The sequence below is a fragment of the Copidosoma floridanum genome, unplaced genomic scaffold (assembly GCF_036245765.1).
Source record: "Copidosoma floridanum isolate Cflo_tuat_1 unplaced genomic scaffold, Cflo_Japanese_pri ptg000009l, whole genome shotgun sequence".
NCBI classification, from domain to species: domain Eukaryota; kingdom Metazoa; phylum Arthropoda; class Insecta; order Hymenoptera; family Encyrtidae; genus Copidosoma; species Copidosoma floridanum.
The window spans coordinates 7,901,927-7,915,573 of record NW_028321886.1 but is presented as its reverse complement, the minus strand read 5'-3'; the positions used below and the strand labels follow the sequence as shown (position 1 = coordinate 7,915,573).

General features: G+C 44.5%; 1 protein-coding gene across 2 annotated transcripts in view; it reads right to left on the bottom strand.

The window, feature by feature from the left end:
• Positions 1–775: 775 nt before the first annotated feature.
• The window catches only part of Toll-6 (Toll-like receptor 6), a 48,617-nt gene continuing 35,745 nt past the window's right edge, over positions 776–13,647 (bottom strand). Inside the window, exon 2 of one of the 2 annotated variants that reach the window (XM_089589535.1) lies at positions 776–874. The gene's annotated coding sequence lies outside the window, so the exon portion shown is untranslated. Of the gene's footprint in view, positions 875–12,488; positions 12,527–13,647 lie in introns of those variants that run through there. The other variant, XM_014361253.2, reaches the window with a different exon arrangement.

Below are 13,647 nucleotides of genomic sequence, written 5' to 3'. Positions count from 1 at the left end.
GAGGCGCATTTTACTGGCATGAGTCCACATCCACTTGGACGTGCAAAAGATATATTACCCGTGTAAATACATAAATCAGTATTTTCCGACTTGTCAGAATTTTTTTACACCGCTTTGAATTATTAGTTCCTCGGGGTAACCACGTATCTGAATTTGAAATTTACTTTTGAATAAAATACATTTGAATAAAAACACGAGGGTAAATATTTCAATGGATTACGTTCAGTTGGGAAAGTAGATTTTATTGCAACTTTTTTGCTACCTTACGTCAATTTGTTTGGTTGGTGCATAAAAACTGGCGTAGTGAGTCTATTGTCGTCCTTTAATCGAAATAAACAAAAAATTTACTAAAAAATTTTATTCAACGTCAATTGAACAATTTGTATCAAATTACTGTTTAGGAAAAAAAAAAAAAAAAAAAAAAAAAAAAAAAAAAAAAAAAAAACTAGAATGATTACTCGCTTTCTTCGATTTGCCTCGATTTCTTTACTTCCGGACCCGATAAACCGAACAAGACACTCTAATCAACGAAACCTCCGTACTTTGATTTCAAATTCCTCAATATTTCCGCAAGCGTCAGGTTGTCGATTCTAGAGAACCCGTCGATTTGGCACAACGAAAAATCGTAGAAAAAAAAGTGGACCGTGTGGGAGGAAAAACATCAATACAGCGCTGACGAGCGCTCGATCGAGGATGGTTCGTCGAAAACTGGAGCACCGCTGCCGGTGTATAGATAAATAGAAAAAAAAAAATTCCACTTCGAGACTTACCATTGTTTTTTCCGACGATCTGTATGTATCACGAGATGCTTGGCGGCGAGTCGATTGCCGATCCATTCGCCAATTCATAGTAGTTTGGCTTACGGTCCGCATGACTGCAACAGAAAAATGGTTACCACATAAGTACCTGTGATTCATCGATAAAGACACATAAAGAACGATAACAGCGCAGATGGTCTCGTATACTATTTATAATTATATATTTTTTTCGTTATCCAATAATATACCTATCATGATTATCGATACGTTCGTGACGGCGTTCCCAATTTATATTTTTATTTACTTTCTCAATTTACCCTCTTGAAAATTGTCACATCTAGATTCTCTTCCGGAATGAGAATATTTTAAGCACAAAAATTTACATGACGTTAATTAAAAAAAAAAACACATTTTTCTCCAACAACGCTTGCAAAAAATTACCAATTTATTTCACGTGAAAGCGAAGCCTTTCACCCTCCAACAATAACACTTTTCGAACCACGTTTTTCCTATACATTAAAAAAAGGGAGGTATAGACAGTGTACAAATGATGTTTCAAAATTCGCGTAGAGAAGGTAATTTATTTTTTTGCCGCTGGAGCAATCCTTTTTCCGACGAAGGCTAATCTAAAAAAAAAAAAGAAAAGAAAAAGAAGCAGGCGGCGGATCAGCAGCATTATTTCACATTTCGAAGGACTTTCTCCCCCCCTTTTTTTTCAAACGGTTGAACAACAAAGGGAAGGTATTCCCGCGGAAAACACCCAATTACCCAGATGCGGGAATTAAGCGTGTTTACCTCCTCCAGGCCTCGAGTAGCGCAAGAAAGGGGGAAAAAATAAGCTGAGGAGAAAAAGGTCCGGTGACGGTGTGCAGGGAAGTAGAAAGAGCAGGAGCTGCCCGGCGATTCGAGAGGGTCCGCATGGCGCTAGGAAAATTCAAGTAGCGCCGACGAACGGAAGCTTACACGGATACTCCGCTGATTTTCTCCTCGTCTCGCTTATTCCATTTCATGGACTATTACGGCTGACATTGCACGCGAGTCTGCGTATGTGTCCAGCTCAAAAATGGGATTTCACGTGACTTATTACGCGATTTACGTGTTGCGGTGTAATCGTCGAGGCCCCCCGTACCTTTTTTTCCCCCATTCCCTTCTCTCCCACGGATCAATTCATTCGGAATGGGGCGACGCGTATTTCGGCTCTTCGAGCGTGCGGGTCGTGTGGCGTGGCTTTTTTCGTGCCTTTTGTTGCGCCGGTGGTTTCTCCTCTTTTTTTTTGTCCTTTGCCCTATTGTCGTCGTCGTCGTTGTTGTTGTCGCTGTTGTTCAGGTGAGTATTGAAAAGAGCTTGCGGAGGGACCGGCGTTGCTTTTGTGGGCTGGGAAATACGAGTGGCTCTTCTCTCCGCGCACGAGTGTCGCGCTCGCGTGGGTAAACCTTCGTATACTCGGGCCCCCTGGAAAATCCTCCGCGCGTTATTAACTGTAAATAAGTTTGGACGAGCTTTTTCAAAGCTTTTTGAGGGAAAAAAAAAAGAAGAATCGAAAGACGAGAGGTGGGGAACGAGGTCGTTAGATTCCCTGGAATGGCTCGTAGGGTCTTTTTGCTTTCGCGCTCGAGTTGGCGGGAATGGAGCTGTGCGAAATTATGCCGGGGAGCTGAAAGTGCTTTCTCTTTGTGCGTGTACAGTGGGTATAGGTCTGGTTGTTAAATTAAGTGTAACGTTTATCGAGGGGCTTGCTGTTTATTTAATTTTTACAATCAACAACGAACGAGTTTTTCCCCCTTTTTTCAAAAGTTGTCCGGCTTTTGTCGAAGCTAGTTACTTTACAAAGGTTTCATTGACGGCAAATCATCATTTTTCGTATCTTTTGTGTGAAAAAAGAAAAAACATTTTTTTTTCTTCTCGTGAATAAATAAAAAATTACAAGTGATTTCATTGAATTTTCGCTCAAGTGGCAAACGCTGCAAATAATCACTCAAAGCGTCAGAAGTTGGTTATCAAATGTTAAAATCGTGCAGACGTACAAGTGTACAAACGTAACAGATTAAATAAATGCCACTAAGCTTCCAAACACGAATTCAATCGACCAACGAAACTTGCAAATATTCCAATCAGTAAAAATGTATAGAAAGGTATATTTTTACGCGAGTAGTGATTAAAAGGTTCGAGTTACCAGCGAATACGAGCCAATTATGTATGTATCTCATAATTTACATATATTTATGAATACATAATTATTTTCTGCAACTGTATGTCATTGATGTAAAATGCACCATAAATCATGTAAACCCAATGAGACATAAAACAAAGAGATTCCGAGGAAAAAAAATAAAAGTAAGCTTTCTCTTTTAAAAATCAAAAAATATCCTACAAATGGGGGGGGGGGAAATGTTATTTTCCATCAGATACCACAATAGCTGTACGAAATCTTTGCCACGCTCTACTGTTGTGAAAAATAACAAACATTTGTAGGGAAGTACAGTGAAATAAATTAAGTAACTCAGCCGTCCAACCCTCGTACACGACCCCCGTAATACTCGAATGCCACAACACATAAGTGACTCGCCCTCAGGTGTCCAACTGAATTTCTCACCAACCGCACGTATTACACACTCACACGCGTCGTGTTTACCTCCCTCGGTCTCTCCCCTCTTCCGTAAAGAACCTTTTTCTCCCCAACACCTCGACTCCGCACACTACGTACAGCAGATACGACGCAGTAAGCCCGAGATAAATCAAGATCTCAACGGCGAGGAAAATCCTTTGTGACGACTTTCCCCCCCATTATTAACGGTAAATAAGGTACACGATCGGCGTGTAAAGAGGGGCCGGGAGACTAAATTTTAAAGCCACAGCTAGAGCCCGCGCACCCGCGTCTCCTCGTACACTCAATACACCACGAGACGGAGAAGTTTTTTTTTTTTCTTTCCATGTATATAGGTACAACCCCCCCACTGCTGTACACATTCCCTTTCCGCAACGTTTCATCCTTTGGTGCTTCTTATATCCGTGGCGATATTAAAAAAATAAAACGAATGGAATAAGTAATAACGATCCGCCGTACGAGTCACTTTATGGTGCGTAACGCTTCTTTTTTTGCGGGGTGGCATATCATAATGTATAGCACCACCTACAATCTACGAACGGGGAATGAGAATGGCAGAGAGTACGTTTCGATATACAAAGTAAAATGCGAATGTATACGCTGCACGTGGCGGCCCCGATAATGATTCTCGCATTACGGGCGCGTGTGGGTTATCATTATCATCATCGAAAACCCGTAGTGTTCTATATACACTGCAGCCATCTGATACACGTGAATATACAAAATAACGCATTGCGCCACGCGACTACATCCCTATTTCTTTTTCTCGCTTTGTTTTTCGTCGTTGTAACACGAATTACCATCTACCCGAGCACGTAAACGTACGCGTAAAAGCAACAGGTTAATCGTGCGATCTCGTACGTGTAAAAATATAAAAACAAGAATATTTTTTACACAGATGAGCGCTAAGTATTTATATGGGAGAGGGAGAGAGTAATGTACACGTGGGGGAGAGGGGGAGAGGGAAGGGAAAAAACGAATTTGATACGAGTGCGCGTGGCTGTTGCTACCGGAGTCTGCCGGAGCCCCCATCAATCAAGTGTCTTATTACGAATTCTCGGCGCCTTTTTTCTCTCTTCTCTACTTTTTTTTCGCTTCGTATGTATATACATATACATACACACGTAGGAAGGGTGAGTATACACACGGAGAGGGAAGAAAAGCCAAGGGAATCGCACGCGTGCGCATATTAGGCAAATATACACGCACCGTACGCGTATCGATTGGATTTCGCATTACGTTGCAAGAGTCACATATCATCCTCCGCGTTGCTGATGCTCAGACCCTTTTTTTTATCCTGTACGTACCACCCTTTGGGTTCCTTTCACTTTGCCACGCGGTACAAATGATTCAGATCGCCTCGTACACGCATGGAATATACATGTGTAATGTATATCCGTTTAATACCCTGTAATTTACAAATGCGCCATTAATCTTGGAGCTGGTCTCGTGGATGGGGTGGGTTTATACACATGCTCGTACGGGCGCTGTTTTCTCCATGCCCGATATACTTATTCATCATTTCGGGTGCGGGAAAGCTTTCGGGATTATAGTGATTGGTGCTGCTCGTTTTATTGGATCGGTATGCCACGCGAGCGCGATTTTGTTTCTCAAAGCACTGCTGCGAGAATAATAAACTGAGTTGAGGGGGTATGCTATTTGTAACCCTTATTTGTAAGTCGGAAAAAATTTTGTTTGGATCTATCTTTCGGAATGAGATTTTAGGTGGGTCGCTTCAATCAAGAAGAAATTTTTTTTTTTTTTTTTTTTTTTCATACATCTTTCTGCTGTAACTGTAATTAATTATTTGTGGAAAAAGAACATTTGTTTTTCGATTACTGCTTATAACGCAGTGCTTGAAGAAAAATTTTCCAGCATAAATAATGCATTAAAATTTGTTTAAAAAAAACAGAGTCAAGGTATTTAAGGATTAAATTTTAATTTCTTTACAATCAACTTTAATATCTAAAATGTATTGAACTTTCGTGTTCGAAAAAAAATTTTTTTTCACAGTATTGCAACTCAAGTAGTGATGAATAAAAAATTGAAAAAAGTATCTATAAAGTAATTGTATGTATCAGCAGTTGCCAACAAAAAAAAATCTCCGTTTCCAAAACCTACAGTGCAAATGAATCGTTTTCTTGTTTTCTAAACATATTTGGAGTCGAAAAAAAAAAAAAAAAAAAAAACGAAAAGTACGATTTGAGTATCTCATTAAAATTCAGAGAGGGTTTTGAAAAAAGGCCCTATCGAAGTAACCTCTTCACAGCATTGAAGAAAAAAAAAGAATTCATAAATATGTATACAGTGGAATTCCCCCATCGCTACGAGAAACACGAAACTCTAACCTCCACTTACCCCGAACAAAAGGACGAAAGAGCAAGGGGAAGGAAGAGAGAGAGAAAAAAAAAAGAAAAACAAGTGGAATTACAATAAAACTCCTTGCCCGTGTCTTCGCGAACTCAACGGGTGCGTGTATAGAAGAAGAAGCAGGGAACGAAGCTATTTATTGAAAAATTCGTCGATAAAAAAAAAAAAAAAAAGTTTTTCATCCCCCGGTCGTTCCGCAGACCTTCCAGGTAGTCGGTCTCCCTCCACCCTTTAAACGGAAGGGAATCGCTCACCGTTGCAGCTCTCCACACGTGCACGCGTGTACATCCGAGGAGACGATCAAAGGACGGAGAAGTCGAGCGGTATAGGTAGGTATAGGTACAGGACTTGTGCCTTTATGGGCAAAAGTGTGCAGTTGGTAGGGCGTACAGGCGAGGGGTAGGGAGCCTTTTGTCTTTATACGAAATTCAGAGATAGACGAGATAGCCGTGCAGCGAGCGCTCGCTCGTGCGTACGTGCCTCGCAGAACGAATCCATCCGTTGGGTCAAAAACGATTCCTCCCCTCTCTCTCTTTGTCTCTATATACACGACAATGTATATATATATATAGGTGGTACTCTTCCTATGCTCCGCACAGTGTGGAAAAAGAGAGAGAGAGAGCAAAGGGACGAGTGTGTATGTAATCCGCGTGCGTCTGTGCATGCCGTACACGAGGAGAAATCGACGATGGACGCGACGAGTGTTCGAGGCTTTATACGTGACCAATAGTCCCACCGTCCCACGGCTTTTACCACTGTACCACTACACCTTTACCGCTACTGCAGCAACGTATATGTATATATAGGGTACGTACAACGAAATTCCTCGGCTTCTACTACTTCGACTATTACAACCGTGCACCCTTCCAGCTATACCCTCGCCGTCTTCTTTTTGCTCCTCTGTCTTCTCCTTTTCGTTTCGCGCATTACGTACGTGTCGTCGTCCAATACACTATAGTCCCACCCTCTCCCCAACCTACGTACACACGGCTGATTCGGAAAAAGAGAGCTCGTCGCCGATCGTGCGCAGCGTACGTCCCTTCCTCCCTCGCCCTGGCAATATCACTCTGGCCTTTTATACATCTCGGCAGTGCCTATTCCCTTTGTCCCTCCTCCTCCTCCTCCTCCTCCTCCCTCTGGGTGTTTCTGTCTCCTCCACTTTCATATCAGTCTTTCCCCAATTCCCCTTCCCCCTGTAGCCGCGACCTTGGCTCTTCGCCCCCCCTGGTAGGTATACGTATAATTGCGCGACGTACATCACCCATTTACGGGCAGCGCGTACCAGACCCGCCGCCTGATTTACGAGCCTACCTCGGTCCCACCGCGTGTCGTTCGGTCGAGTGAAAAGGTCCCTCCCTCTTGATACAGCCGAGCGATTTTCCACGATTTTTACACTAAACGCCCGCCGCTCCCGATAACTCATCGTCGAACGCGCTTTACGACGCGCCTCGTCTAATCTCCCCGAAAGTAAGCGCCTCCGTACCTATACACATGAATTTTACTGCCCCCGCAGATTATACCGCGAGGCGAAGAAAAAAAAAGAAATAATAAATAAAAAACAAGAAGTGGTGGTGGGACAAAAAATTATCGCAACCGCGGCATTTTGTAGTTTCGCAATTTATCCGGGGTGCGCGCATTATAAAGTTAAATTTTCCACCTTCCCCTTGTTCCCTCCCATCGGTGTCGCATTAATTCCACCGTGGCCGCATCTGCCCCGCCACCCCCTATGCGCTGCGCACACGCGAAGCTATTGATGATGATACAAAACAAACAAACAAAAAAAAAAAAAAAAAGAAACTCGCGGCCGTTAAACTTTTTTCCCGATAAACTCTCCGCGGGGAGTCCCGCGTGTACACTACACCCCCGCCTTCCCTCGCCACGACTTCGTATCTCCTTCCGCGCGGTGCGCCTACGTTATTATCATTATGGCAGAGGCTCTCTAAACACACCCCAAGGCTCGCCATTTGCGATCACTGGGTGTAGATACGTGCAGTTGCGGCGTGTATATACGAATACACACAACGGGGAGAGATAGTAGACCATAGCGCGAGCATCGGTTCGGTAACATATATGTACGGTACATATATAGATACAGGCAAAGGGAGCCGAGACGAAGGGGCAGGGGCTGGCTTTTTATATGCAAATGAGGACGACAAAGGAGCATTTACATTGCATGGGCGACCTTACGACGGAAATCATCGGAAAACATTGCTTCGGCAAAGTATATTGCAGGACACGCTCTGTACACGCGTATGCATCGTGAAAACGAAAACTTTTGGGGGTCCATCGCAATTAGCCGATGGATTCGTGGACGCTGGAATGCCGTTTGGTGCTCGGAAGCAAAAGGAGGAGGAGCTGCTGTCACCATGTGCGTGGGTATACATACATACGTACCTGTTTGTTTCGGGGGCGAGGAGAAGCAATTAATTGATTAGTCTAGGAGCTTTTACCTCATACGCCCCATTGAGCGAGCGTGTACTCTCTTTTTCGTCCACTGCCCGTTTTGTATTTTCCATTCGAGTGCGAATTGCTCTATGGTGCGCGCGACGTTAAGAAGCAATCTCGGGATATTGGTGGGGTGTTTCGGGTGAGAAGCTTTTGTTTTGATCGGAGTGACTGTACTTTCGTGTCCTATAACCTTTTTTTTTTTTTTCCTCAAAAACTAATTTAAAAAATTAAAAGTCCCCGTACTCAAAGCAGTTCATCGACCCATCCCTCGCCAAGATCTCATTTCGGCTGACACGAGTGTACGCTTGTAACACGCGGGCGCGTCACGAGGCGGAAGAGACGAAGCTCCCTCGATCCGATCCCTCGTGCATATTTCTCGCCTCAGGGGCTGGGGTGGGACACGCGAATCACGAGCACATCATATAGAGAGATAGAGAGTCTCCGTGCGAATTTTAATTCCATAGGGGGAGAGCGACGCTACTAATTATCCGGCCGGCCTTTGACGCGGGAGCCCTTGCACTAGGAGTCGACAGACTCTCTTGGCTCTTTTTCATTTTTTCTTCCCCCCACTCTACACAGGACTACAGCCTTTGGGACACACCCTCTCCTTTATCTCCGTGTCTGTTTGAGGTACTAATTACACGCGCGGGAGTCCCACCGGCTTGGATAATACATCGAGTTTGCGATCCGGCTTTTTCCTCCGCTTCTCTCGCTCTTTGAGGGATTTCATTGATCTACTCCCTCGGTCTTGTCCGGCATCAGTTTGTTTCACGTGCTCGCCATGCGTGTGCTCCACCCCTCCCCACCCCCCCCCGATGTGAATATACATTCACGCATCAAGGGGGAAGGTATAGTCCCGGGCACGTTGTTGTTGCTTTTTGGCTATTCCGTTTTTGATTAATTCGAGATAGCCAACGGCCCTTTTGACCCCGATGTTGTGCTGTGCGGCGAACTTGTTATGTTAGCTGCCCCACGCACGGCTCTTCTTTCGCGTCGCGTGAAAGCTGCGCCAGCTCGCCGTGTGTAATCAATGGCTAATTGGCTCGCTTTCTCTCTGCCGCGTCTCGTCTTTGGAGCGTTTTCTCGTCGAGTCTGCGATTCGAGGAGTCATTTGTACGGAGAAATAATAACAAAACCAACGAGGTACTGAAAGTAGAAAATAAAAATAATAAATAAAAAAAAGGACACATTTCATCGACGTCGGTAACAGACGCGTGTGAGCAACGGGTATACACACGAGCATCTTTCGCAGTGTCATTTATTTTCCGCGCCGTGTGTGATAAAGAGCAGCTAACACGGGAGTCACGCGGCGATGAACGTGAAATAATAAAAAAAAAAGAAAAACACGTCGCGATGAAAATGCGCGCTTGCGAGGGGTGCAGGAGGCGGAATTACATTTTTGTCGGACGCAGGAGGGCCGCCGCGGACACCACCACTACCCGGCGCTCTCTATTTACCCTTTCACTTTGTCCGAGCGCGCGCGAGTGCTCGTGTGTTTTGCGGGCCCCCTTTTTTTCGCAACCCTCCCTTCGTTCTCATCTGCTTTTTTTTTTTTTTTTTTTTTTCTGCGCGTGAATATGAACCAACGCGGCGGGTGGAGACTTCGCGTGCGGTAATCGTTGCAGTTGGGGGGGGGGGGGGGAATTTACACGTCAGTTCTTTCCTGATGGTGTACTGAGTGCGTGCGAAATTCACGGCTAGTTGGAACTTTTCCGAGGGAAAATAGGCGTAGCGGTATTTACAGTTGCGACAGAGGGTACAGGGTTTCGGAAGATACTGCCCAGACACGCGATACCTTCTCGTTTAATTAAAAAAAGGAAAATAGATTACGAGATAGAGAGTCTAACGAGGCGCGTGGCGGATTCGAGATCCCGTACGTATAATTGGTCGAATAACACGCGAGACGGAAGGGGAGCGAATTTTTCGTATCGTTGTATATTGCGAGTCTCGGATGTCAGGGGATGGGGGAGTGTTTTTCCGCCTCCCAAACTCCGCGGACGAGTCCGCGCGAGCATCGGGTCTTGAAGTTTAAATTACAGGCAGTGCAGCTTTCTTCCGTGGCCCCTGATTCTCTCTCCTTTTGCTTGAAAGTTGATACCAGTACGACAACAACTCGGAAAGTCAAATCATAAATCTACAAGGGATAAGTACATTTGAAAAAAATTTAGAATCACCGAGGTACCTACATTTTGAATTGTGCAATTTTTCTCTGTTTTAGAGCTAAAACTACTCTCTCTCTCTCACGTATAATATTCTTAATTGTATAGGTAAATATAAAAAAATTTGATTGGCATATGTTACGTCTGGTTAGTATTTTTACGAAACGTATATATATAGAGTCGAACATCCATCCGTGCGCTCCACCGCAGGCAGATAAGCGCGAGAACGCCGACTAATGAGCAATCAAGTGAAAAAAATTCCGCCAGAGTAACCGTCAAAGGAACGCTCTATCCCTCTTTGTCTCTCAAACGATGACTTTTATTCTCGCTCCCGCGTGCGCGTTATACTGCGTGTGTAGTAGGTTATCCGCGTAGTCAACGGAAACGCGACGATGCCCGAGTTTCAAAATGCGCGTCTTTACAGCTTTTCTGCGTCCCTTTTTTTTGTTTTTTACTTTGACGGTCTTTCGGACGAATGGCCTCTTTGGAAGTAGACCGAGTTTCCAATTTCGGGGACGTGCCTTTTATTAATAAAACGTTCTTTCAGGGGACGAACATCGCGCGATGAGTTTACTCTCCGATCGTTATTTTAATCCCCGAATCTCGTACATGCGTGGGTTTTCACATTTTTTACACGCACCGATAAAAATGAAAACTAGATTTTTTTATAACGAAAAATCCACCGCACACCTAACTGCTTCCGTAAAACGGGACGCGTCAAAGCGAGGCTTCCCCTTTCGATGAACTCTTCAAAGGCAAAAAAATTTTCCCTTTTAATTTCGTATAGCTAACAAAAAAAATTTCCATCGCAATCGCCCGCACGACACAAATACGTAAATTGTTCGGCAACGGCGTTATTCGAGTATTAATAAGCGGTTATTGTGCCCTGAATACTTTACGCAACAACCCATCGCAAAATTCAGGTATTATGCACGAAATGCGTCCGAAAACGCGCAACGGAGGCGGCGCGTAATTAAAAAAAAATACGAAATTCACCCTTTACCGCGCTACATTAAAAAGCAAATAAACAGGCAAAAGCACCGCGTGTTCCACTTGTATACGCGACACAACAACGACAAAGGGAGCCGTACAAACACTCCAAACACGAGAGCGCAAAACGAAATTCAAGCTCGCCGAACCCGAATTAATAATATAAAAACGCGAGAGTGGACTTGCGCAAATTGTGTACACAAATATCGGGTACAGTGGGGCTGGAATGCAAACAACAACACTCGTTATAAACTTGGCTTCGAGTTGCAATTAACTACCTACTTATCATTCGGGGAGGGATGTTACAAATGCTTCGGAAAAAAAAAAAAACACTCATCTCCGGGAAAACTCGTCAGCGGCGTTAATAGCATACGCCGGCAATTAAACACGCTGTCTGACCCGCGAGCCGAAAAAATATAAATTACCCGTTTGGTTGCGAAACGACGAGTAACCCCCCTGCCCGTGAAATACGCCACACGAGCCCGTCTGCCTCTTCTTTCTCACACATACGCGTATATTTTATACTTCACGTGCAAATCGCGCGGTACCGGCAAGGCTTTTCAAGCGCACGTGCGCCATCGGTTTGTATTTACGTGCACATAGCGTGGGGATGCACTGGTGTACGGGATAAGGTCGCACGTATGTATATCTGCCGAGGGGGAACGTCGAAAGGGTCGGCTTCTGGTGGTCATTAGGTATCGGCAGTGCTTCGACGGAACAGGTGCGCGCACGTACTCGTGTGCATATCCGTGAAAGTCGGACGCGAGAATGCAGGGGGGAGGGCGACAGCCGGGCCGACTGTTAATCTCCGATAATTGTTATTTTAACGACGAAAATTCGGAACGCGTACGCCGCCGCTGTTACTGCAAGCTCGAGGGTGGGTATGCATGTATACGTGTACCAACGAATTGTGCTGGATGTGCTACAACAGCGTAAAGATAGAGGATTGGCGGTCGAGTGCTTAGACTGGATTATTCTACCTGTACGCATAGGTGTGCTGTACAGCTGTCGATTGAATTTTCCGACTTTAAACAGTGAAATATGTTGGTTGTTAAAATCGACCGATTGGGGATGGATTTTTATTTCGATACACGGCTATGGTTTTGTTTTTCATCAAAGAGTTGGTAATTACGAACCATCCGCGTGTTTTCGTTGAGCTTATGAATACACTTGGACATTGATGTACGGCAACTCACCTGCAACAAAGAAAAACAAAAGAAGATGTCAGTACTGGTTTATAAATTAATTTTTAATCTTAACGATTTATGGGATACACGGGATTGTTCCATTATTTTTCACGGTGGTATATAAGCATACGATACCAACGAGATGAATCTTACGTAGCGCTTTTTTACGGCGAATTATTTTGTTTCCAAAGTTTAAGTAGAACAAATCGTGTTTGGTCAGACGGGCAAGTTTGTACATTTATACGCGGCACGCATCAAGCCGGAAATACTTGTAAAGTCGAGCAGTTTAATAAGAAAAGTAAGCAACGCCTGTGGGCACCGCGTACAAATTTATAAAGTTGGTAATTTTAAAAAATCCTCGCGAAACCGACGGAAATTGTAATAAATGCGGGGTCTACCGGACTTGTTCCTTCCGGTTGTTTTTACAAATTTTTCCTTTCTTTTTCATTATTTCAACGCCAACGAAGAAAGCCAAAACCAAAGTTTTGCCATTAAAAGTTGTGGGGTTAATAACAATTATTCGGATGAAAAAGTCCGCTGTACAACACCATATCGCCTTTAACGAGTCTCTGAATATTTCCTACTCGCTAGAGTCCCACTATACGGTCATCGACTCGCGGACTAGGAAAATAATTGTTTTTTTTTTCCCCCATCACCTATACTCTAGCTAATCTCACCGCGCACAATAACCCAACCCTCGATGATCCGATAATCAATTCGGTCCGAATCAAACGAGCTCAAGCACAAGAGGCGCGAGAAGAATCCCACCCAGACAAGAGCCAGAGGCGAAGTACGAAAAGAAAAACTAGCCATATACGTGCCCGGTCTCGGCTCTCGAGCTTCGATAGAACTAGATCTCCCTGAGCCGATAAGATCGGCCGCAGCCACTCTCTCATGCGCGCCCACGTACTCCCCGGGATAAGGGGCACACGCAACGCGTGCCTAATCTCATTCTCGCTCTCTCCTTCTTTATCTTGGAGGCCGCAACGCTGATGCTGCTAATTACGGGAGTTGTCGTCTCCTCGTGCACCGCCCCGAGAGTGCTCCGAACGTGCACGCACGCCCTGGCGAATTAGATAAGGACGAGTGACGTGTCGTCGCTGGCTTATGTATACATATATATATATACG